Source organism: Tenebrio molitor, chromosome X (genome assembly GCF_963966145.1).
Source record: "Tenebrio molitor chromosome X, icTenMoli1.1, whole genome shotgun sequence".
Lineage (NCBI taxonomy): Eukaryota > Metazoa > Arthropoda > Insecta > Coleoptera > Tenebrionidae > Tenebrio > Tenebrio molitor.
Window position 1 is genome coordinate 9,856,249 of NC_091055.1, and position 24,485 is coordinate 9,880,733.

A 24,485-nucleotide genomic window follows, 5' to 3' on the forward strand; every position below is an offset into this window, starting at 1 on the left:
GTATGTGATTGGTACATTAGAAAAAAAAGGCTATTTGACATGTGCAACGTCGATAGTAGGAATACTAAATATATCAGAGGTGATGTAGTTGTGGAGAATACCAAAATACATGCGCCGCATTCCTCTACAGCGGGAGTAAATAAAATGATAAAACCTGACAAGACGGGATGAGTCCGTGTCTGCATAGGCGGAGGTTAAATTTGGGCACTCGAGAACAAAATCGTTTTTACTAGGTCACAGCTAACAGCCAAAGTTTTGTCTTTTCCTTTGACTTCGCAACTCGTTCACCTTGACATCTCAATACCTACACCTAATTAGTTTTTTGATTGGCGTCAAAATTTCACGGTTAGCTCGAAGTCGACTCTCGATCGAACAATACACCGAATTTTCGGGACGCAGGAGAAAAACTGTGTCAGAATAATTAGGTCCACGAATCAAAACAATTCGACACGTGTTTCGTCGCAATCAATATTATTATCTCTTGTTTTGGTGCGGGGTTAATTGCTTTAACATAGTTAAAAATATGGCTCTAATTCGATCGGCGGCGACGAGAGCCTAGCAACGTTACGAACCGAGAGCTGTTTTTGCCGAATGTACGAATCAGCTGTTTATCATCTACCAGATTGGGTTATGTAACTTGAAAGAAAATTCCGACGGGTGGAGATAACGTGGGGCCACCACTCTACAATAATTATAAATTTGATAATTATTAGTTTACGATCAAACATGCCAGTAAAAAATAATCAACACTGTTTTTATTTGACACATCAAAATCTTCACGCACAAATATCGGAAAAATGATTTTATCAATACCAAAAAATACACATTTAATTGTTTTGTGTGGAAAGGCATTAAATAAAAAGTACTTTGTTGGACACTAACCTATTGAAAACGATATGATTTTTTATTGTTTGATGTAGAGGTACAATAAATATAAAAGTGTGCAAACCATTAATCAAGTGTCAGTGGTTTGATAGATTTTACACTGGATTATCTAAAAAAAAATAATTGAGAATTTGAGATTTTATCACGTACAAAACGTCTAATTTTTTGTGGAGATACACTAAATCGAAAAGTGCCCAAATTACATCTTCGGCTATATCCAAGATTATTACATCTAACACTCGAATCTACATAATAATATAAACATTTTATCAAAAACAAAGAAAAATATCTAATTTTTAGGTCCAACAGCAGGTTGCAAAATGTTCAAATGGAAAAAAGATTATCGATATATTCCAAAAACAAAGGAAACAAATAAACATTTCAAATTAGGTGCAGTTTTGGACATATTTAATTCCAACAGTGAAGAAAAATGTTTTAACACTTTATAAAAAACACAAGGAACATGTTTTTTTTAAGCGCACGAAAGAAAAGCCAAATTACCTCTTCTCAATATGTTGAAATAAAGATTATTATTACATATTCTTATTATTACAACGTACGTCTAAAAAATTTCTCATCTGAGCTAGTTTTGCCACATTTACATTCGTAAAAGTACGTCGTAACTTGAATTGCTGTGAACTTTGAGGTTAGAAATATTATTTGAAAAAAGATGAACCGGATAAACGTTTACTTGTACAAATCTTAAGAAAAATGTCATTAATTATAATTAAAGAAATTGTTGAAAGTGATGTCCTTTCTGCCACAAGCACAAAGTTATTCATCTCTCTGCGTTATATATTTTTTTAAACGCACTGCTGACACTAAGACATGTGTTATAACTCCAAAGACGGTTTTGATGCGAAATTTTGAATTTTACATTCTTGTAAAAACTAAAAAAGTCTCCTTTTTGCATAGAAGGGCAGAAATTCTTTGTGCCTCAACAATGGCCTAGTTGATTTTACTTTTAAATGTTGAAAAAAAGTGATACATAATTTTACAATTTACCTAGAACAAAACAAAATATTTTGTTTTGTGTAGCAGTGCAATAAATAAAACGGAGCCACACTGCCTTTTTGGGCATCTCAAGATACGAAAAACAGACCCATTGTTTACTCAACCTAACATTCAAACAGATAAAAAATATGAATTTAACATTTTCTTAAAAGCAAAGGAAAGATACTTTCTTTTTGTCAGAAGTACGTAAACAATTTTTGGACGCCAAGTCAACAGTGAGCTGACTGTACAAATTTTAGATTCCAATGTGAAACCAAATTTTGACACTTTGTCAAGAATAGAATGTTTTTTACTTCGTGTAGTTAAAATATTAATGAAAGTGGCCCAAAATCACCATGTTGAACTTTAATCAAATACTGAAAAAATAATAATTCTGTTATCAGTATTTTATTTGGAACAAAAGAAAAATTGAATTTTTTGTATAAAATAGGTACATATGTAGGTACATGAAATAAAAAACAGCCAAACTATCGTGCCTTCAAATAAATTCGGAATTGGAGTTGGCTGTGATTGATATATTTTGTCTGTTAACGGTTGGTAGACTTTTTAGTACTGACAGTTGTCAATAGTTTTATGTCACGAAACACGTGTACTGTACTGTCAAATGTCACTGCTGTGCTGTCTTTAAAAATTGCATGTTGCCAACTTCATAATAAAATCACAGCCTACTCTAATTTCAAATTTATTTGACGGCACGGTACTTCACAGGATATATCAAAATATGTATCTGATTTTTTGTTCATGGCAGATCAAAGAAAAGTGTCTAAATTATCTCTTTGAACATGTTGAAATGCCCTTAATCAATTATTGTTGATCACCTTGTTTATCTTCCACTCAAACCAAACAAAAATGATAATTTCACATTTTATTAAGACCAAAAGAAATTAACACGGACTATTTTGTATACATATGAGCTAAATAAAAATGTCTAAATCACTTTTTCGGTATGATGAATTGTCAATAATAGACGAATAGTTTAGATTTTATCTAATGATTTGACATTTTATCATCAAGAACAAAATGTCTGATTTCACGTCGTTATCGTAAAGTAGAGAGGTATGTACGTACTAAATACAAAATTGCCTAAATTACTTTCTTGGAGAGGTCAGGTCAACCATATAAAAAAGCCGATTTAGCGTTCATCGGCAATAGACTAAACAGAAAAGTGCCCAAATTACCTCCTTGCACAACTCCAACATCAATAATACCGGTTTTTCGAACTCAAATTAAAATGATAAAAATAATATTTCAACAGAGAATAAGAGAAAAATGAAGAATAAAAGAAAAATGTCTGCGTTCTGTGTAGAATTGCATGAAATGAAACGGCCTAACCTCCAGCAATCTCGTTTAATGTTGTAATTATTGTGCTCGGTATGTGATGTCGACGTCGTGATAATTTGTTGTTTATTTAAAAAATTTTGACGTGTTAAAATTTCCGAAAAACCATGTGGCTCGCTCCTTTTGGTGATTTAGCAAGGTGTCCTATCAAAATTTACAGAATTAGCACGACGTGGAGCGGCCAGGCCAAATAAAGAACCGAATAAAATGTTAAAACAGTTACATGTTGTCAATAGCGATTAGCACTGTTAACGTCAAGGAGTCGTTCGCCGGTAGGAGCGACAGTCTTCTTCAGTCCTGGTGCGATGTTCCGCCTATGTGCCACGAGAAGCCGCGAAAGTGGAAAAACGAAGAACAGCGATCAAGTTTTCTCGACCGGAGAAAGGGGAATGTGGTTTCATTTTCGACCGAAGAGAGAAAGGTGGTGAGGCCGCCGTCTCACCTGTTCCTACGTGAAAATCATGACGAGGAGATAAGCTGCGCACGTCCGACGACAACCACGTCCACAAGTGCGCTGATGGTGACGACGAAAGCGAAACGTCACTAGACTAGAAGAGAAGAGTAGTGAAGCAGCACACTTTCTCCGCACCTCACACCACTCTTCGCAAGCAGGGCTTGCCGAACACTGCGCGGACCGGGATAGAGGCGGCGCGGGACTGATTAGCATAACCGAATATTTGCACAGGGACGGACCAGCTCGACGGCCCCTCCCGACACTATCTTCCCGCCAAAAAAAACTTATCCGAACGCAGCCGGCCGCGACGAACGAAAGCAGAGTCGTAGATTGATGCGTACTGCTCGAACTGTCAAAATAAAACTAGGTTAGGTCTCTCCAAACATCTTTCAAACGTGCATGTGCAGACGACGGTATCGATGATTTCCAAGTGGGACTTTCGACTACTTGGTACTCGATGAAGAGGTGTACTTCAGTGTTACCACTACAGTAGAGGGAGAAATCAGCAGATTCAAAAATTGCAGGTCACCTGTGCAAGTCAAGAGACACAAGGTTCCACTTACGTTGCTATATTTTAGCTATTACAGCTTTTCATGATACGACAAAAAAATTTAGTTACTCTAGCAATATAACTTTCTGTTTTTTGTAATTAAAGTTTCACTTGAAACACGATTTCGGGAAAGCTTTTTGTCAAAAATGTAAGGCAGATGAACGTATGAGCCAATCTACGACTTGCTTTCTTTTTTCTTGGTCCCAAGCTTTCCCAAAATTACTCACTTGGATGGTGTTGCAGTGAAGATGCAACAAAGAGACTACTTGCCAGCAGTAGACTATCCTAAAAGCAACAGAGACTATTGAAAGAAATTCGTTCTTGGTTCTGTCGACTGTGTCCAGACAGGTCGCAGTTGTAGATGTAGATGCACCCAGACTGTACAAAATAAATAATTATTTCTTCAAACAGATCAAAAGTGCGGCTATAATAAATTTGGACTGTAGACAAAAATAGATGGGACAATGTTTTCGAGGCTAATTTTGACTACATAATTTATTAACCTTTATTCAAGATTCCCATTCGTTATTTTGAATAACAATGTCAGTTTCGAAACATTTAAGCTGTTGTCGCCCGTTAGACTAGTCAGATGTATTGATTAACCATTTCTGTTCTCTCTCAACAACGACAAATTTTCGACGATAACTGACAAATCTATTCAACAATAATCTACAACTCTGTCACAACTTCAACGTGTTCTTGCCTCAAAATAAATGTTTCTGCAATTCGGCTTTCCAAAATTTTAAGCTGCAACTCATGACATGTTTGAAATTTTTGCAGAAACATTGTGTGTTTTTTCCTATTTTACTTTGTAAACCAAAAACTGAAAAAATAACACAACCTTTGAGAAGAAAAAAGAATTATTCCACGAGTATTTCAAAGGAACATGTTTTTTCAATATGCACTAACGATACAAACACTTGTTTCACTCACGTTTTGCAAAAAAACGATTGCCAAAAAACGTTGGACTAAAATTCAAGACCATTTTCAAAAAAATTTAAAAGCAAATTTTGGCAGATTTTGTGAAAATAATCATGCCACATCCATTTTAACCCGTATTGACAGTTGCTCAAGATATGTCTTTGATTGATATTTCTATCGGTTTCGCTCACATGCTACAAGTCAAGAATTTTGAAAATAAAGTATTATTTTTATATATTATACAGGGTGTTAGTAAATGGTTGGGAATAAATTTCAGGGTGAACTCCTTACGAAAAATGTAGCTTAAAACCTAAATAAAGTTTTTCGTTAAAATGAGTAGTTTTCTCAAAAAATAAAATGTAGTTCCCTGTTGGAGAATTTCTGTAATTAGTTTATTTGTCTGCCTAAAATCGCATTAATTTTGAATTTTGACATACGTTAAAAAATTCAACTTTCCACGTTTAAATTTTTTCTTTAAACTATTATTAAATCGTAGTATTTCAAAAAAAATACGGATATGCCAGAATTCATTTATTTTTATTTTTTCTTTTTTTGAGAAAACTACTCATTTTAACGAAAAACTTTATTTAGATTTTAAGCCACATTTTTCGTAAGGAGTTCACCCTGAAATGTATTCCCAACCATTTACTAACACCCTGTATATATAATCGCCCATCATGTTTGATAATTTTAGTGAGTCAAGCTTTAAAAAAATTGTTCTAATCCAAACCATAACCTAGAAATAAGACGGCGTCGTTGTTTTGTCTTTTGTTATTATCTTGATAATGTTAATGGCATCGAATTTGTCATTTTTTGGTGCGAATGGGAATTGGTAAAACGTGATCGTTGAAACCTTTTTTAAAATCGGATCGAAAATATTTCGAGAAATTTTTGGTAATTTTGAAAGTGATGTCGGAATAATGCAGATCGAAGGAAGAGGGGGGCCAAAAATATGTAGAGCAGAAAATGAGTCAGAAGTGTGAAAAATAAGCATTATGCGAATAGCGCAAATTGGATGTTTAATTTATGAGCGTATCGGAGAGCGACGGTGGTGTGGGCTAAGCCGGTTCTGCGTCCGGGCATCTGACCGAAGAGGATGTAGGTTATCTCCGTATTGTTCTTATTTCTCGGTCGGGCTCAGATTAAGCCGAATTAAAACTATTATGTTTGCGCCTTCACACAAATTATTAACAGCCAGCCCAGACTCCTATTCCACATTTTTCGAAAAACGAGACCGATTCGCAGTTCGAGCGTTCGCTCTTCGACGATCAAAATCCCAGAGCAAAACTAATTACCAGACGCAAACAACAATATTTCTTCACTTGGCTGAAAACAACGTCCTTGCCAGTGGCGTAGTCAAGGGCCCCTCTAGGGTATCCGATCTCGTCAATACGTAAAATAAAAACGACTCACGAATGCTAATCCAAAATTTTACATTTAAATGAGATGCAAGTTCCGGGCTGCATCTACGCCAAATTTATTTATCATTTTAATGTAACCTTTCAACAACCGATTTTTAATCGGGATTGCTTTATACATGTTGGCTCGTCAGGCGTCTTGACCTGAGAATTGATGAATTATGGATCTGTGCTCATCAGGTATTCATTTAATCTCACGGTAATCCGACTGTAATGGGCATGTGACGACTGCATTAATTAAAAAATTACAATAACATGAACTAGACCGAATAGAGAAGAGCGAAGTGCATCAACAGGACCAGTCAAAATTGTAAAAAGATGAAGTCACCGAAAATGGTCATTTTGAATGTCAAATGTGTTAAGTCGAGTAGGTGACTAAGAACAAAGTAGTACGTCTTATAATTCATTTTAGTACAGCTGCTTCATTTGAAAAAAAAAACAAAAAAGACGTTATTTCCGGTCAAACCAGAAGCTGCATTTGTCCTTGACTTGTGTTAAAATATGGATATCTTGAAATTTTGCCCCACGACCCAACTATTTTCGACAGGAAAGAGTCCAACTGATCTTATCTCTCTCAACGAAACGTGTAATTAATGGATCTTGGTGAATTCGTTAGTCCGAGCCCTTCAGTTTCGTATTTTGACCTTCACACAACACAAAAACTGTTTTAGCCAGCGAACCATGTCTGAAAATTACCCAACATTTCATAATATCATCAAGCACGGTGGGCAATCTAGTCGAACTTATTATTTTAGCAACTGACTCGTAAAAAGCTCCAATTCATTCGGGTTATGGTGTGTGCAGTAGAGTAGGTTAGGGGGGCGATACGGCGATAGGTGATCCAAAAATGTGGAAACAACTAGGTACCTACGACACGAAGAATTTTATTAAATTTTTTGCTCTGCTTAATCGTTTTTAGTTCTAGGAATGAAGAAGGTTGAAGGATTGTAAGAGCGGAAATGCTCTACAACTGAGTTTGAAAGTAAGCAAGGTTTGTTCAGTTTGGGATATTTTTGCAAAAAATCAACTTTTGGGGCACTAAATCAGAAAGCGTCAAATTACACTATGGATATTTTTGTAGATGAAGTACAATTTTTGGAAATAGAATCATAAAAGGGCCAAAATTTCATTTTGTAATATTTTTGCAAATCGAGAGTATTTGAAATTGTGAAATAAAATGAAAAAGCCAAAATTTTAAATTGGTATGTTTTTGCAAATCAAGCAACTTTTCAAATTCTAAAAGTGAGGAAACAATCGAAAAGGTTAGCATAGGTGCTCCAAATATGTGGAAATAACTATGACACAAAGCATTTAATTCAATTTTTTGCGCCGCTTTAATGGGTTTGAATTCTGGGAATTAAGAAGGTTGAACAATTACTACAACGGAAATACTGAAGCAACAAAATTTTAAACAAAGCAACAATTTAGAATCATTTTTAAGCACTTTGGAAATGCCAGAATTTAAGACATAAACTTTAAAAATAACAAATTTTACTACAAAATATTTTTGCAAAACGAGCTCACATTTTGAAGCTTCAAAATTTAGGGAAAGCTGAAGGCGTCAAAATTCGAAATTATTCGCAAGTCAAGCACAACGTTTGAAATTCGAAGACTTCGACGGCAAATATTTTGCAAAACAGGCACAAATTTTTAAGTTTCAAAATTTAGGAAGTAAAAGACAAGAGCGAGAAAATTTTATTTTCTAAATTACATATGTATTTGCTAGTCGGCAACATTAAAAATTTAAAAATTAAAAACGCCAAACTTCACTACGGGATATTTTTCTTTAATCACACACAAATTTTGAAATTTTAAAATGTGAGCAATCAAACCAAAAAACACCAAAATTTCATCTCAGAAATTATTTGCAAGATATTCGAAAATTTAGCAGATTGAATCAATCACAAAGCTCCAAAATTTTATTTTTGCAAATTAAGAACAAATTTTGAAAATTCAAAATTTCAGAAATAAAATTTACAGCAAATTTCACTACGGGATGTTTTTCATTAATCAAACACAAATTTTGAAATTTTAAAATGTAAGGAATCAAACAAAAAAAATTTATTTTTGCAAATTAAGAACAAATTTTGAAAATACATACTAAACGCCTAATTACACACTAAGCAATATTTTTGGAAATAATGTATGAACTAAAAGACGAAAGTGCGAAAATTTCATTTTCGAAATTAGTTTCAAGTGGAGCACATAGTTTGAAATTCAAAGATTTAGAAAATGAAACCACAAAACGCTAAAATTTTACTTTACAATATTTTTGAAAATCAAGCACAACTTGTGAAATAAAATAAAAACGTCAAATTCCACTACAGATATTTTTCCTAGTCATACAAAAAATTTTTAATTTCAAAATTTAGGAAATCATAGCATGTTTGAAATTGAAACATTTAGAAAATTTAACCACAAAATGTAAAAATTTCACTATACAGGTGTTTTTAAATGCTAGTAAGTAGTAAGCAAAAAAAAAACTGGGTCATATGGAGATTCCAGAAAACCCCAATTAGGTACGTTATTAATTACCTACCTTTAATTCAGGAGCGTACCTACTGACAATTTTAACCAAAATTTAATTTATTTTTATCTCGAAAACGAAGACTTTTATTAGATAATTTTTTTGTGTATGAGTTCTACTCATCGTCACCTGTTACCAGTCTGAACCAAAATTTCCAAAATTTAAGATTGCCTCGAAGCGGCAAAATTTCATTTTTGAATATTTTTACAAATCAAGAGCAAATAAAATAAAATTGAAAAGGGCCAAATTTCATTAGGGAATATTTTTGCAAATGAAATTTTGGAGTTTGAAATTTTAGAAAAGCCAAAACGTCAAAATTTCACTTTAGAAATAATTTCCAAACCAAGCACAACGTTTTGAAGTCCTATATTTCGAAAATTAAACCACAAAACCCCAAAATTTCACATTGGAATATTTTTCAATTTAGGAAATAAAATCAAAATGTGCCAAATTGCACTGGGGAATATTTTTAGGGATCAAGCAAAATTTTGAAACTTCAAAATTTTGGAACTACATACAGGGTGTTTAAAAATGCCGCACTAAAACTATAGTACAGTGTTCAGAAGCATTTGGTAAGTGAAGGAAAAATATTTTAAAAATTCTTGGTGTTAAATTTGCACGTGGATGAAGGTTTCTTTTATGGTAAATTTGGCAACTGCGTGCACTTACCGGTACCGACCTTTAAAAAATTGAAATAGTTTAATCGATTTTTGCATAATTTTCGATAATTGAAAAGGTAAATCGCATTTAATATTAAAGACCACAGAGATTGCGTTAAAAATTATTAATTAACCTTCTATTCTGCATTTTGGGTGTTATTTAGTAATAATAATTACAATTAACAACGTTTAAAGATAATTACATAAAATTCTCATTGTGTAAAGAAATGAAGACCAAGAATTTTAAAAATATTGTTCCCTCACCTACCAAATACTTCTGAACACCGTACAATAATTTTAGTGCGGCATTTTTAAACATCCTGTATAACAGCCTAAATTGCGAAAATTTCATTTTAGAATAGATCAAGCACAACTTGTGAAATAAAATAAAAACGCCAAATTCCACCAGAGGGTTTTTCTGATGCACACAAAAATTTTGAAATTTTGAAATTTCAAAATTTAGGAAATCAAACCAAAAAGCAGCAAAATATCACCTCACAAATTATATGCAACTCAAACACTACAAACACTACGTCTGATATTCCAAAATTTATGAAAATTAAATTACAAAGCGCCGATATCTCATTTTCGAAAATTTTGTAAATCAAGCACAACTTTTGAAATTCCAAAATTTCTAAAATAAAACCAAAAAACGCCAAAATTCCCGTGCACATTTAGCACTTTGTTCGCACCGAACGACCATCCAAATGCAAGAAAAAGAACCTCCGCTGTTGTTTTGGCGAGTTTTCAATTCACATAAAATTCTCCAGTGTCCCTATACGCAATCGCGTTGTTGGCTCTTGATTTGAGCCTTGACACTAAACTTCATCCTGTTAATACTGTTAATATCCTAAATGATATTATTGTTCAATAGTTTATTACGTCTAGACTTCGCATTTATTTTTGTACATGATTAATACGCTTTTTGAAGAAAACCGAGCGCTACCGCCTGAAAAATATTCACCTGCAAAGTGCAGAATTTATCGATCACGATCGGAAAAAAAAACTCGTAATAACAATAGTTAAATCCGCAAAAACTGGATCGAACAGGTCGAGATTGAAGTCTCGCTGGATCATTAAACTACACAAAACTCTATCATCGGTCTGTAATGTATTTTTTGTGACAACAGAAGAATATTCGCGTATTCGAAATCGGCTACGGTTATGTATCTGTGTATTGTTGTTTTCACTATTGTCTATTTATGACGATAAAGACTTCAAGGACGACCAAACTATTTAAATTTACTAATAATTGAATCACAGGAACACAAAAAGTGAAACTAAATTGGTAGCTCGTACCATCACGTTCAATTTGATTCGCGCCGATTAAAAACCCACCAGATTTTATTCGACATGTACCCAAAACCGCTCAAAATGTGTCATTTTATAAATAATCTAAAGACATGTAGGACCTTGAGTTAATCATTGTTTACATTATGACAATTGTAAACAATTTAACGAAAATCGGCTTACCGGAAGTACGTTTTTAACAATTTCAACAAGCTTGCGTCGCTCTTATTGATGATTAATTATACAATGTTTGTATTTTACAATTAATCACAAAGTAAATACAAAAACTGGACTAATTCGCAAGTAAGTGTTTTTTTATTTGTTTTCTTGCTTAGATTCGACTAGTTCCGGCTCTACTAGGAAGCGATAACGTGAGGAAACATGTTTAATTTATATTGTTCCAAATATTTACCTTTTCTTATCGAAATTTATGTGTTTGCAGCGGTGCAAGTCGAAAATGAGGCACACAACAGAGCGTAAAAATGTCCAACAGACTATCATTTTTACATTGTTCTGCGTCAAATCGTGCCTCGACCTGGGTTCTCCACACATTTGCTGTAGAAAATAGAGAGAACCTTGACACCATAATGTTAGACACAAATATTTAGAATGTTATGGCAAAATATTTCCTTTTTCACTTTTTCTACCAAAGAAAACATTCAAAATTCGCCTAAAATCTGGACTAATTTGGTCGCAAATTTCTGACTTACAAGAAGTAATGGACAGTGGACTTGCACAATATTTCTACTCGCCCATTTCTTACACAAGACTCTAAAACGCACACACATGTTCATATATGTATCGATAGGGTGGTACTCTGCAAGATTAGATTGGCAATTTGCTGATAACAAGATCTCAGTTGTCAGATCCTCGAATACTTCATCCGAACAAGATTTGGAAATGTTTCTGTATTTTTGGGAAGGTGCCAAAAATAATTGTCGCGCGGTCCATAAATAAAATAAATATTCTCCATTTAAAAATCTGGTGGGCCAAAAAATAATGTCAGTTTCGAGATTATGTCGTATCATTCGTTCTTTCCAATGAAATGATTATTTCGTCTCGTTTTATCGTTAGAAGTGTAAATGTTTGGTGTCAAGGCAGTAGAGAATATGATCGAGCTTTGTGGTAAAACTCCTTGAACGAAGCTCGGCATTGATCGAACAATAATATTTTAATCTAAATAATTGATTAAAGAAAAGCTAGCTGGTGAATTGTCGAGATCCAGATAAATGAAATGTCACATGAAACGGTTACAATATTATTTAAAAGTTGAGAATGTAGGCCAACATAAAATGATTATGAAAGTTTTTGATAACACAAATGTCGCGTGATAACGGCAGAATCGATTTTTTTCGTTTGGATTTATCGCTGTGTCCGAAGAATCGAAAAAGTTTCCGTTGTAAAAACCGTCCGCGCGGAAATTAAATTTAAATTTGAAATAATAATTAAATCGCCATTACGGAATTTTTACGTATTCTCTTCGGGTGTTAAAAAGTAAAACAGTGTCCATACAAACAGGTGTCACATTCTACTTTTGAACCGTAATTATACGTTTCGAGCGGACAGAATTTTATTTGGCAAAACCTGTACCGAGCACGGTAACGCCATGAACCAACACGGATGTAGCTCAGTTTTGTTAAATTTGTCTGCAAAGTGGTTAATGCAATGCTGACGATCTATAACCAGCTTTGGTGATCGATCAAGTAGAAATGTCCTAAAATATATCATTTCTACAGCGTCGGGGTACAGTCTTGTATCGAATCAATGTGGCTAGGACAGACGCAAGGCTGTATGTCATCACTAACCACATGTAAGTATGCGCGATCTGTCCTTATGAGTTCAAACAGGTCTTACCCAGACGGCCATAAAGCAGTTTATTCGTCTGTTGGGGTAATTCTCAGACACTCTAAAATGACTATCGTGCCATTTCTCATCCTAGAGTCCTTAGAGACTCCTAATGCAATTTCTAGTTCCCTGGACAAGTTTACTCAACTGCATTGTAGAACTAACTGATGGACTCGATAAAAATAGGCCGTTTGTGTTTGTAGATATTTTGTATTCTATTACAAAATCTCTGTTCACTTTCTATAACAGGATTAGATTTTTACTAGTCATGTCTGAATAAAAATTAATTTATTCAACACGTAAATCTGCAGGGAAAACCGAACCGTTCACTTCAAGATGATTTTTCAAACCTGTATTATAATAATAATAATAATTGTAATGACGTTATTTTTGGTAACGCGAACTAGCACATTTTTTAACGATATGTAGCAAGAATGTTTTTGACTCGGTTCCGCTCTACATATTTCATGAAGAAGGGTGCTCTGAACAATGCCCATGCACATAAATCCGCTCACAATAAGCAACTTTAAATACAATTAAAATCTACATGCAAGCCAATCAGCCAACAACACTTTAAATGGTTTTCTTAATGATTCTAACCGCCATTTTATAATAATATTATAAGAAATGGGTTCAGATTAATTAATCTGACATGGCAAATGTTTAAATCTCTGTAAACATAAGATACGAGAAGTAATTACGACTCTAATTAATAACTTGTACGCTGCACACTTAAAGGGTAACCAGGATTAAAAAGTCTAGTAAATACCACTTGTACAATATGATGCCAAATTAATTGATTAGACATTTTTGCGACTCTAAACCCACTTTCCGTAAGTACACAACATAATAAGAAAAATAAACAATTGTAATAATAATATCAAGATGTTATTATTGTTTACTTTGGTTAAGCAACGTTCACACCGGTCTGTGTTTGGATGGGTGGCTGCCGGAAGACCGCATTCCGATTTAACTTCATAGATTGATTATTCGATTTTTGTATTGTCTGTAATCACTAATCAGTAATGTCGTATGAATAAACTCCGACGTGGATATCGTGTGAAAAATGCATGTATTGCAAAATAAATGATAATATATAAAATAGTGTTTTCGAAGGAATTATCGTCACTTGATAGAAATATCAGTGACGACAAATAAATCCGGCCTCGATGCCGTGCCCCCTTTATTATTATCATGATGTCAAAGTGTTGGAAATTATGCAAACAAAATTTTGACAATTAATCGTGATTGTTTTTTGTATTGGTCCCACCGGAAATAACCGCAATTTCAGGTACTAAATGAGACTCACACGTTTTGTACTCTCTTAATCAGAAGAATATTAATAACAGTCTCGCATCAGTACTTTGGGATTATTTACGTATCCACAAATTAATTTGAAATTGTATCTACTAGTTTTGGATGACTTAGAAAAAAATAAAATGATAATCACAATTTTGAGGTTTACCGAGTAGAAAATCGGTGCAATTCTGATTTTGTCTAATTCAGGATTGCTAAGTAACAACACTGCTATCTCTGCAATGTTGTAACAATGTCGATAACCATTTTATGATTTTCTCCTATTCTACCTATAAATTTGAGCAATGATTGTTATTGCCGCGGTCCATTGTGAACATTAGTATTTAACAAGCGTCGCGCATGCGCAGTATGCTTGGCGCTAGCGGGCATTGCTCAAGTCAAACGTCAAACCCGCATCAATTAATTTAAAAATGGATTCTTGCCGTTCTTCTGCTAATGTTAAAAAAAAGAGCAAGAAGACCAATTTCCTGCAAATGGAAATTACGGTCCAGACGTTGGAGAAGGAGCATATTTCAATAATTTTTAATTAGGTAGGTAATTTTAATCTCTCATCAATCTATATTCTAATTTCAATCTTGCTCTGAAAGCACAACAGAACATCGTAATAGCAAAAAAGTTCGATTGTTGGACCTATGTGTGTATTACACTTACTGACTTGAAACATTTTCCACGTTATTTTGCAAATACAAAAGAAAATTTGCTGCAACCAAGTCCATCTTTCAAAATAGCAAGATGATTTGTCACACGTTTATATAACAATCTTCATAACCATGATTGTTAGAAAAAAGGTTATAATTTAGCAAACTACAATAGCATTTTTTGACAGGACTCTTTACATAACCAGAAAATGTTTAAGCATTTCTGGTATTGCTAAGGGATAACCATGTTGCACCGATTGTCTTACCATACGAAAAATATTTATCAAGAAAATTCAGTAACAATTTAAGTAATCCCGTTTATAAACGTTTATAAGGATTCGCAATACGTAAGTAATAAATCTTGCTTTACATTTTTCTTTTGATAAAAAATGTCAAATAACTGATGATATCATAATCGCTTTTTAAATTTTTTATTTGGGTATTTAACAATCTAAAAAAAAAATACCAAATTTTATAAATGTAAATTATTAAAATCATTTCTTAGATACTTAATGAGGCATTTGGTAATTAGAATTGATCAAGAATTCCTAAACTAAATGGGACTTTTCCTGTCGGAAACCAAACACCACCACACAAACTTCTATATTCGTTAAGAATTTTAAAATTAATTATTTAATTGATCTAATTTAACTAATAATTTAGTAATTAGAACCAATCAAGAATTTTTAACTATGGGAATGGTATTTTTGCAGTCAACTCAACCCCTGCTCTTCCGTTGCTGTCAAAATCAGCTAACTAACTCTACACAAATGCAAAAATAATTACTTAAATAATGAAATAAATTAAAATCGAACTTACACACAATTACATAACCTTGTATCAATTACCAAAACAGACACGAAACTAAAGAAATTATCTGTATCTCTAAAATATCGATCACTTCAATCTCTTTTTTTCACGGACGATTACGTGAACTTATCTTTTATCTGAAAAATTCTAAATTCATCACAGAAAAAAATTTAATCTGTATCGTCAATTTCGTCATAATTCTTGATCGGTAACAGCATTCCTAATTTGCATGGTTCGTTGTAAAAAAAAAATTAAGTCACGGTTGGGTAAAGTCCATCCATACTACAACCAGTTGTTACTTGAGCATCCTGCGAGTACCAACGTAAAAATTGCATATAATTATAGAACTCTCAGTCGATAGTTTGACGTGTTGCATTTCCTAGTGCGAGCCCAATCAAACCAGGAATGTGATCCCGGCCAAGGGTCCCAGCACTAACAAGGGACTGACGGGAATCGTGCAGTTGCGGTTTGAGTGATTCATAAATATTCTTCTAAATAACGGTTCATTATTGTTAACACCTCACGATAATGTAGCAAGGAATCAAAATGCACACATGCATTTTTCCTGATGCGAAAGTGAACAGCTCCGTGGAATAGACGATACCCAATTCGCATATTTATTCGCCGTGTTCATACCAGTTATGTAACGAGAAATACCGTATATTGTTTTATTGTCCGTCGATAAATATGAAATTTTTACAAATTAGCGATCGAGGCGCCGCATCTGCAACAGATAATCTCACAATTGTTCGAAAAGTAGGCACGTCGTAAACGAGAACATAAAAATGAGAAGTAAAAGCACCAACATTTTTTTAGCTTTATTTATTTGTACCTGGGACTACTTTGAAGTTGGAGATCCCAAAATAACATAACCAAACTGTTGACCTACTATGGGGCCAATCAACTTTCGCTACTATAAATGGAAAGCGTTTATCACAAAAATAAACTACACTTTGTTCGCTTTTTTTTTAGTAATAAAAAAACATATCTTTCACGCGAATATCCTCCCATATGACTTTTCTTTAAAAAAATGTAGCTTTGGGTGCACTCTCAGACCGAGGGGACCGTGATCCCGCCCGGGAGAAACGCGAAAAATCCCGTCTGGATGATTTTTCCGGGATCGAGGAGGGCCCAATTTTGGACCACCTGTACAGCGCGGGCCAAGGTTTCATTGTAATTTTGGGTGGCGACGAGTAATAAATTTGTTCGGAATTTACAAGCGCTTCACTTTATTGTATGCAGTAAATCAAAATAAAACAATTAACATCCAGATGTTAGAAATTAGAGTAGCGCCCCGATGTTTGAATTATATGTGGGTCACATTTTCTAAAGTGGCAGGTGCGTCCCACGAAAAATAATTTACACCTTAGAGAGACTCGTCGATGACAAATTTAGAAAATAGACGTGACGGCTGCGACTTCTAGAGGACGCTACAAAAATAAAAACCAATAAAAAATATGATCACCTCCCTTTGCCAAGTTTTGATGAAATCGGTCATAATGAGCGTTTGAAAGAACACCGTAATTGTTTAAAAGTCGACTTTCAAGGTTGTTTCGCTCGTCTCATTAATAAACAAATGTAAAGTGAATTTTTTCGACACGAGTTCTATGACATTTTTATTTGAAATTAGTAAATCCATCCGAGTCCTTGATTTTAAAAATTGCGGTACGGATCCATTTTATTTTGGATGCTTCTTGTGAAGGTTAAGAAACCGTCTCATTTTCATTCGAAGAGGCGCCACTATCGCACAAAAAACACATGAATAAACTGTCTAATTTTTCGATCGAATTATGACCGTCAACTTTTTCTCACATTTGTAAACGACCGGTCGCGAGGATGACGACACGCCCGATAAAACAGTAAAAATAAATATTATGTTTTCTTTTAAAAATACAACCGACCGAACAACGCTAACATCGAAAATATCATCGGTTTTATTTTCGAACAGGATGAAAGTGCATTTGCATCACTTCGCTTTGCACAATAAGACAAATAAATATTTCCGTTCCTTCTTCAGTCTATTTTTATTTTTAACGTTCGGCTCTCCAATAGTGCCAAGAAAATCAACGATAGTTGGAGTGATTTTCAAATTTCGTGACTGTTGTCGAACAAAAAATTCCACATTTTATTTACATTTAATAATAACAACACCAGATGTAATTTATGTCGATGGGTATAGATTGATCTTGACACATGCATGCGTCATGCATTGTCCTGGAGCTTAAACGGGACTTAAAACGAGGGGCACCCAGTCACGCATCCATTTTGACGTTTTATGTTTATCAGCCGTACAAAATACGATTTACATAAGAAAGAATGAAGAATTTCCTACATATGGAAACCTAAAAAGTCCATTTCAAATTGAAATTTTCTACATTGAATTTCAAATTTCCACAGAGCGATGAGTCGGTGGAAATTGTATTAATATTTCAAATCTGATTAAATCGAAATGAAGATTAGGGATTCAGATGAAGCGGACGGCATCAGCAGTCGATTCAAAAATTTCAACTGCATCACTTTCATTGTTTTGTTTTTGTTTGTTCGGTATTAATCACCGAGAAAAAATCGACTGTATTGTTTCTCTTCTACGGAAAGAAAGTCGACTTGTGAACCGCTTTGCCAAAGCAAAATTGGGTTTTTCCCAACAAATGGATTTGTCTTCTCACATTAACTTGGGTCATTGTATATGTATTATGTACATGCATAACGCTCGTTTTAAGTATAATATGCATAAATAAGGGTTAATGTACTTGTTTCGAAATGTTCAACTTGTAACATCAGTTGTCGAGTGGCAACACACCGATAAAATAAAAACTAATTACGAAAAAAATATACAATGAGTCGAGATTACATCTAAAGTAGATAGGTATTACTGTAATAAGTAATAGAGAGGAATTACCTGGCGGATAACATGGCATTTGTGTTTTATTATTTGAATAATGTAATGGAATGCGACAAGTAAAAAACTGGCAGTAATCATGAAAGCAGAAGTTACTAAACCGGTTTCGATTTTGGTTTTACTTGGGATACACAAAATCAAGAAATTAATAAATCATTGCAAATTTGTAAACAGTAGATAGTGCAAGTTTGTTGTCGAGTTGGAAGGAAAAATCTTGAGTAAATTGTCGAAAGTGTCCGATCGAAGATGTCGACGATTGAAGCCGACAGTTGCACAATTGTTCACAGAAAAGATAACCGATAAGTTGTGGAATAAATATTGACTTGATATTAGAGAGATTGCAACTTAAGTAAAGTTTTGAGATAAGTTCTCTGGAGTTTATCGGATAGATTTTTATTTGAGGAAAATTTGAATGGTGGTTGTTCGGCATCGAATCAGGAGTCGAGTAAAAATGTAAAAACGCGAAAGAATTTTCGTTGATAGATAGAAAAGTGTACTTACAGAATGTTTGAGAGTCGAAGGTAGTAAACAATGAAAAGGTTAGTCAGCAACTGGAAGATACTGGTACACTATTTAAAATTTCATTGATTTATCCTGAGGAATAAAGGGTAGGGGGACTAATTTTGTTGACATCCGGTAAATAGGCCACACATGTGTAGAGCGTTGCACACGTGCAAAGCCAAGATCACAGAATAATAGGTCATCACGTGACCGCAATGACGCAACAAACTAACCTATGAAAGTGACAGCAAGCTAGATCGGGCAAATTTGGCGCACGAAGTGCGAGAAACCGCCTGGTAGAATCGAGGGAGAATATTTTCCTTTATTAGAATAAGATTACGTCTAATAGCGTCTATTATTTATAGATTTATCGGAAGTTGCGCTGCGTGCATACGAATGTAGCTAAGTGGAAAACGTCGTGTCGGCGATGTTTAATTGCGAAAGTAATGTTAATATAAAAATATAGATATGAATAATTAAAAAAAAAACAAAAAAAAAATGGGTGAGCGGTTATCTTTGGTATCGGGTAGACTTCATGAAGATTAGACAAATGTTTACAGTCACCGGCGCGTAAACAAAGTTAAAAATGTAAATAGAAGCTGATAGGAGTGAAGTAAAATGATGCATGAAGCAATGGCGGAAAATTGATCGATCAGTCGCGATGAATAAAAGATGTTTTGTTTATCGGTGAGCTAGCTGGGGTACCGGTGATAAAACGTGGTGAGATCGAGATACGTACGTTCCCAGGTGAAGACATCTATATCCTTATGGCCGGAGTCAGGTGTGCGTTCCTGATCAGTAATCACTTATTTTCATCGGAGGGTCGTCTAGGTGGACAAATCACATGGCAAACGTGTGCAATATATGATGTATTGTAAACACGGTCACATCACCGAAACAGTCTAAACTCCAAGCAGACAGACGACAGACTGCTAGAGCCCCGTTCATTCAATTCAGACATGAGCCCAGTCCCAGTCAGAGCGGTCGGATTCCATCGAAACGAAAGCGAAGGGAGAGAGAGTCGGAGTCGGAGTCGGAGTCAGAGAGCGAACACGACGCGGAATCAAACAATATGTGAGAAATTCTCGTCTCGATAGACCAGATCGCGACCAAACCAGACTACACCGACGAGACTATTAGCTATTTTTTACCGGCATGCAACTACAGATCGATCTTTTATGCCTGTTTGTTATATAATGTTACGAGCCAGCATCGCCGGAGTATTGTACAATGTACACTATAGCCGGCACGAAGGCACGCGCACTCATTTTCTTTTTTTAACTCACGCATCCACGCTCTCCACGCACGCCCGGAACGCTGATAACACGCCACCCCATCTTTTAGCCTCGTTTCGCTGCTAGCGCGTGCAACATCCTGCGCGCCGCCAACAAGGACCCAAAGCTTCTACCGACAGAGCGAGCCACTTGTCCCGCGCTTTCCACGATTTTCGCGAAGCCCGCTCGACAAAGGCAAATCCTCCTACTCGTCGCATCCTAGTATAGCGACCCTCGAAAAACGAGCCAGATCCGGACGAGTCGACTTGTGCAATCGACATTTTCCAATTTTCTACTTTCCATTGTGTACGGTGAGGGTCATAAAAACAAAAGTGCTGTTCAAGATCGTCATTTATTCGTTCCATTATTTCATGCATTCAAACAATGGAACGAAGTTTCATTATAGCAAATCTCGAGAGTGGACCAATCCGGTGGCGGATTGTCGAAAGAGGAGGAGTCGAATCGGCTTATGTAACATACAGACATGTTCTCTTGTAAAATGCAAAATCATGTAAAATTGAACGATTCTCGGAGTGAAGAGAAATAATCGCGGCCCGATTTGGGTTAAATGCGTGATTTCTAGTGCGCCCCATTTTCGTCACCTTGAACCGGTTCCGAGTCTAGACAACATGTTTTTTCATCAATGAATTTGCAACGGAAAACCACAATAAATCGTCAAATTTTGCAATAAACTTTGCAGAATTTAGCATTGAGTGTGAACTAGTTCGTCGCGAAACTGACAATTCTTTAATTTAGGATTTGTTGTGTTAATTATCATTTAAAATTGAGACTTTCACTTTTTGACCTATTTAAATTCAATAAAAAAAAACTCCGTTTAATTTAGGGTAAATTAATAAATTGCCCTGAGTAATGTCAGTCTATAATAAAGATACTTATGGATATAATTGCTAATTTATATGTATGAATGACTGAGATGTAGAACATGAACTAGCACTTTTTTCGCTTGTTATTACTCAATAATAATAAATAGTAATGTCGTTAAAACTTTCACAATCTCGGGTAGGCAGATACTTCGCAGAAATGTAATTTGACTTTTAATCAAATGTAAAACTATCATTTTTACTTATTCGAAAATTGCGATTGCGTAAGTGTGATTAGCGCATGTCATCTGTCTCCATGTTCTTTTCGACATAAACCCATTAAATTACAAACCTGTTTCGTGTGTCGCTGGTTTTGGCACAAAAATATTTCATTTATGTTGAATAATGGACAAATTATGCTACCTGGTACCCGGCTTCGACAATCTGACTACAAAATTACCCACAACGTAATAGCGACTCATCTTTATTTAAACCAGAAATAAATTTTGCCTTACGGAGACGAAAATCTGCCTCGATCGAATTCATAGAATGTTGTACGCAGCTTCAAAATCTATAAACGGATCTAATTCTGACAGAAAAAAAAATGTCTCGAAAAAATCACATTATTTTTTAATTATTTTTAAATAGAAACATATGCAACCATACTTACAACCTCGTTCTACAAATTACATACTTATAAAAATAACTTCAAATCAATTTTCGAATTTTCATTTTCGATACTACGGGTGCACGTTTCGTAGTTTTGGTTATTGTGCCAGACTACTGTTTTTTTTAAATGTCTAGTGTTACTAATTATTACTGACAATTTTTTTTTTTGAAAAGTTGTAATTTTGGAATTGGAACTGGACAAAATTATTAAACTACTGGCACTGACACATGTCTGACACATGTTGACTGTTGCAACTGATAATACTTCAAGGTAGTTTGGCAGTTTATATTTGTTCAAAATTTACAAAATCAATATCCTCATATGACTAAAAATAAATTACCACTAGTGACTATTTAGAATGATTAAACATAACATGAGTAGCAAACCGCCTCATTTTCATCGTATCTAGAAAAGAAAAAACTGTCACGTTTTTCAGTTTAATTGCATTGTAAAAAATTAAACTCACGTGGGGAAAGAACAGTTTGAACAAAATCCACTATTGCATTTGTAACAAACGTTTATGCATTGCAGGCAAGTGTCATGCTCACAATAACTACAAGCTGTTGTTGAAAGGACTAGTGTGGAACATCGAGAACACTTTGTTTTTGATGGCTAGAAAATGTTTAAGACATGCAAATGGTGATTTCTTACAGGCAGTGGTTGATACCTCTTTTTTGTGTTCACAGCGATTCTCATATTTCGCGGCACCTTCGTATAATAATTGTAAAGCCCTTTCTGCAAATGATACATAAATAAACATAACCTCAATCACGTCTATTTACCCGAAGAACAAGATCTTATTTTTCTGGATTTTGATTTGGTGTTTAGTTGTTTTTTTATTGGTTGCACAATGTCATCATCGGGGTATGGTCTTTTTGGCATTTTACAATTTTTAAGTTTATCAGGCGAAATGCACTTCGCAGATAACACACATAAAAACACTTTTTAATGGTTAAGGATTAGTTACTGTCAGAGTTCCCGCCAAAATAACTGTCAAAATGTTTGACGTCCACATGTTATATCTAACTAATAATTACGGATTAATATTTAAAAAAATCTCGAAAATACCATATATTAAAAAAAAATTTGTTAGTAAATAAGGCCGTAACAGTTTTGTTAGTTTTCTGATATTAACTGTTAATTTATCTAATAATAATAATAATAAATGTTTATTGCAGCCATCCAAAAAAAAAAAATAAATAAAATAAATAAATACAAATAGAGGCGTGATTTATGACAAAATGGTATAATTTGCCAACAAAAGAATCATTGACTAGTGGCCGACCGTTTTAAACCTTTTTGGCATAAAATTGACCGTTTCCATTGTCACCTAAATTTACGACAGCACAAGTAGCAGGTCATAAATAAAAATGATTTTCAAAGTTAAAATGTAAAGTTGCGTTTAATTCAAAATCTAATTGGTGTTTTTTTCCTCTGATTTCGTAAATATGTAATTATAAGAAGTGAATCTGGGTAGGGCAGTATAAAAATCAGAATTTGACGTTTTGATTGAAATTTACTTTTTATTTTTTTTGGCTTTGTTTGTAAGTGAAAAATTATCAAAAAATTATGAAATGTACTTTACCAATACCCAGGTAACTTTGAACCTATTAAGACATCCAAAATCTGGGAACTTTTTTCAGTTGATAAAACACATTGCCGGCAACAAATTGACTGTGGTATTCTTTGCTATTTGCTGTATTCCTGGATAAATCACCTTCAATTTCAATTTCACTTGCGAAAAATGACAATTATGTTTATTTAGTGTAGATTCAATTTAGAATTTTACCTTAAATGTTAGCTATGAAATAAAAGTGTCACCAAGTGTCACAAAATTCCCTAAATTGATTTTATTTGTAAAAAACACCCATTTAATATGCAAATTAGAAAAAATAGCAGACATAAAAAACTCGTTTTATAAAACTTAAGAGCACTCGTCATTTATAGGCACTCCTGCCTGCGGCAGTCGTGGTACAAATTTGACTCGTGTTTTAATATTAAGTTTTATAAAACTCATGTTTTAATATACCTACTATTTCATACAATTTCTTATACCATTTTGATACTTTCTGAGAAGTCCTGGAATAACTACCTCAACTTATCTAATGTGAATTTATTGGGGACATGTTCTATTGGCTTTAGATCTCCTGGATATTAATAGCAATAAACATTAGTTGCAAGAGCGTAGTGGATAGTCAATAGTCAAGCTGGAGTGGGGTTGGGGTAGTGGTTATCATTGAATCACCTAACAATATAATAAACTATATTTAATATGGTTACATTTCACTGAGGTTTAACAACATGTTGTAAAATTTTTGTTATGATTCACACCTAATAATATAATAAACAGTTATATTATTAGGTAACAAAAATGTTAAACCTCAGTTAAATGTAGCCATATACGTAATTTATTATAAAATAAAACTATATCTAATTAATATGGGTAGATTTCACTGATGCTTTTTTAGGTTACACAACATATTATAAAATTTTTCTGTAGTTTTCTAGTCCTGTTGTAATATCCTCTGGTGGGTACTCCTCGGCCATAGTAGCATTTAACGTGCGTTCGTCGTCTTCTATTTTCGCAATTTGTTTTTGCAAGTCTATTATTTCAGTTTTTAACCTTTCATGCTCTTCCCACTTAACCGCACACT

At 34.2% G+C, this 24,485-nt stretch overlaps 1 protein-coding gene across 3 annotated transcripts in view; it reads right to left on the reverse strand.

Moving 5' to 3' along the window:
• The window catches only part of Oatp74D (Organic anion transporting polypeptide 74D), a 29,272-nt gene extending 8,923 nt beyond the window's left edge, over positions 1-20,349 (reverse strand). The window contains exons 1-2 of one of the 3 annotated variants that reach the window (XM_069060581.1): positions 19,806-20,349; positions 4,469-4,619 (exon numbers count right to left, since the gene is read on the reverse strand). The gene's annotated coding sequence lies outside the window, so the exon portion shown is untranslated. Of the gene's footprint in view, positions 1-3,679; positions 3,988-4,468; positions 4,620-19,805 lie in introns of those variants that run through there. The other 2 variants (XM_069060580.1, XM_069060582.1) reach the window with 2 other exon arrangements.
• Positions 20,350-24,485: the final 4,136 nt, after the last annotated feature.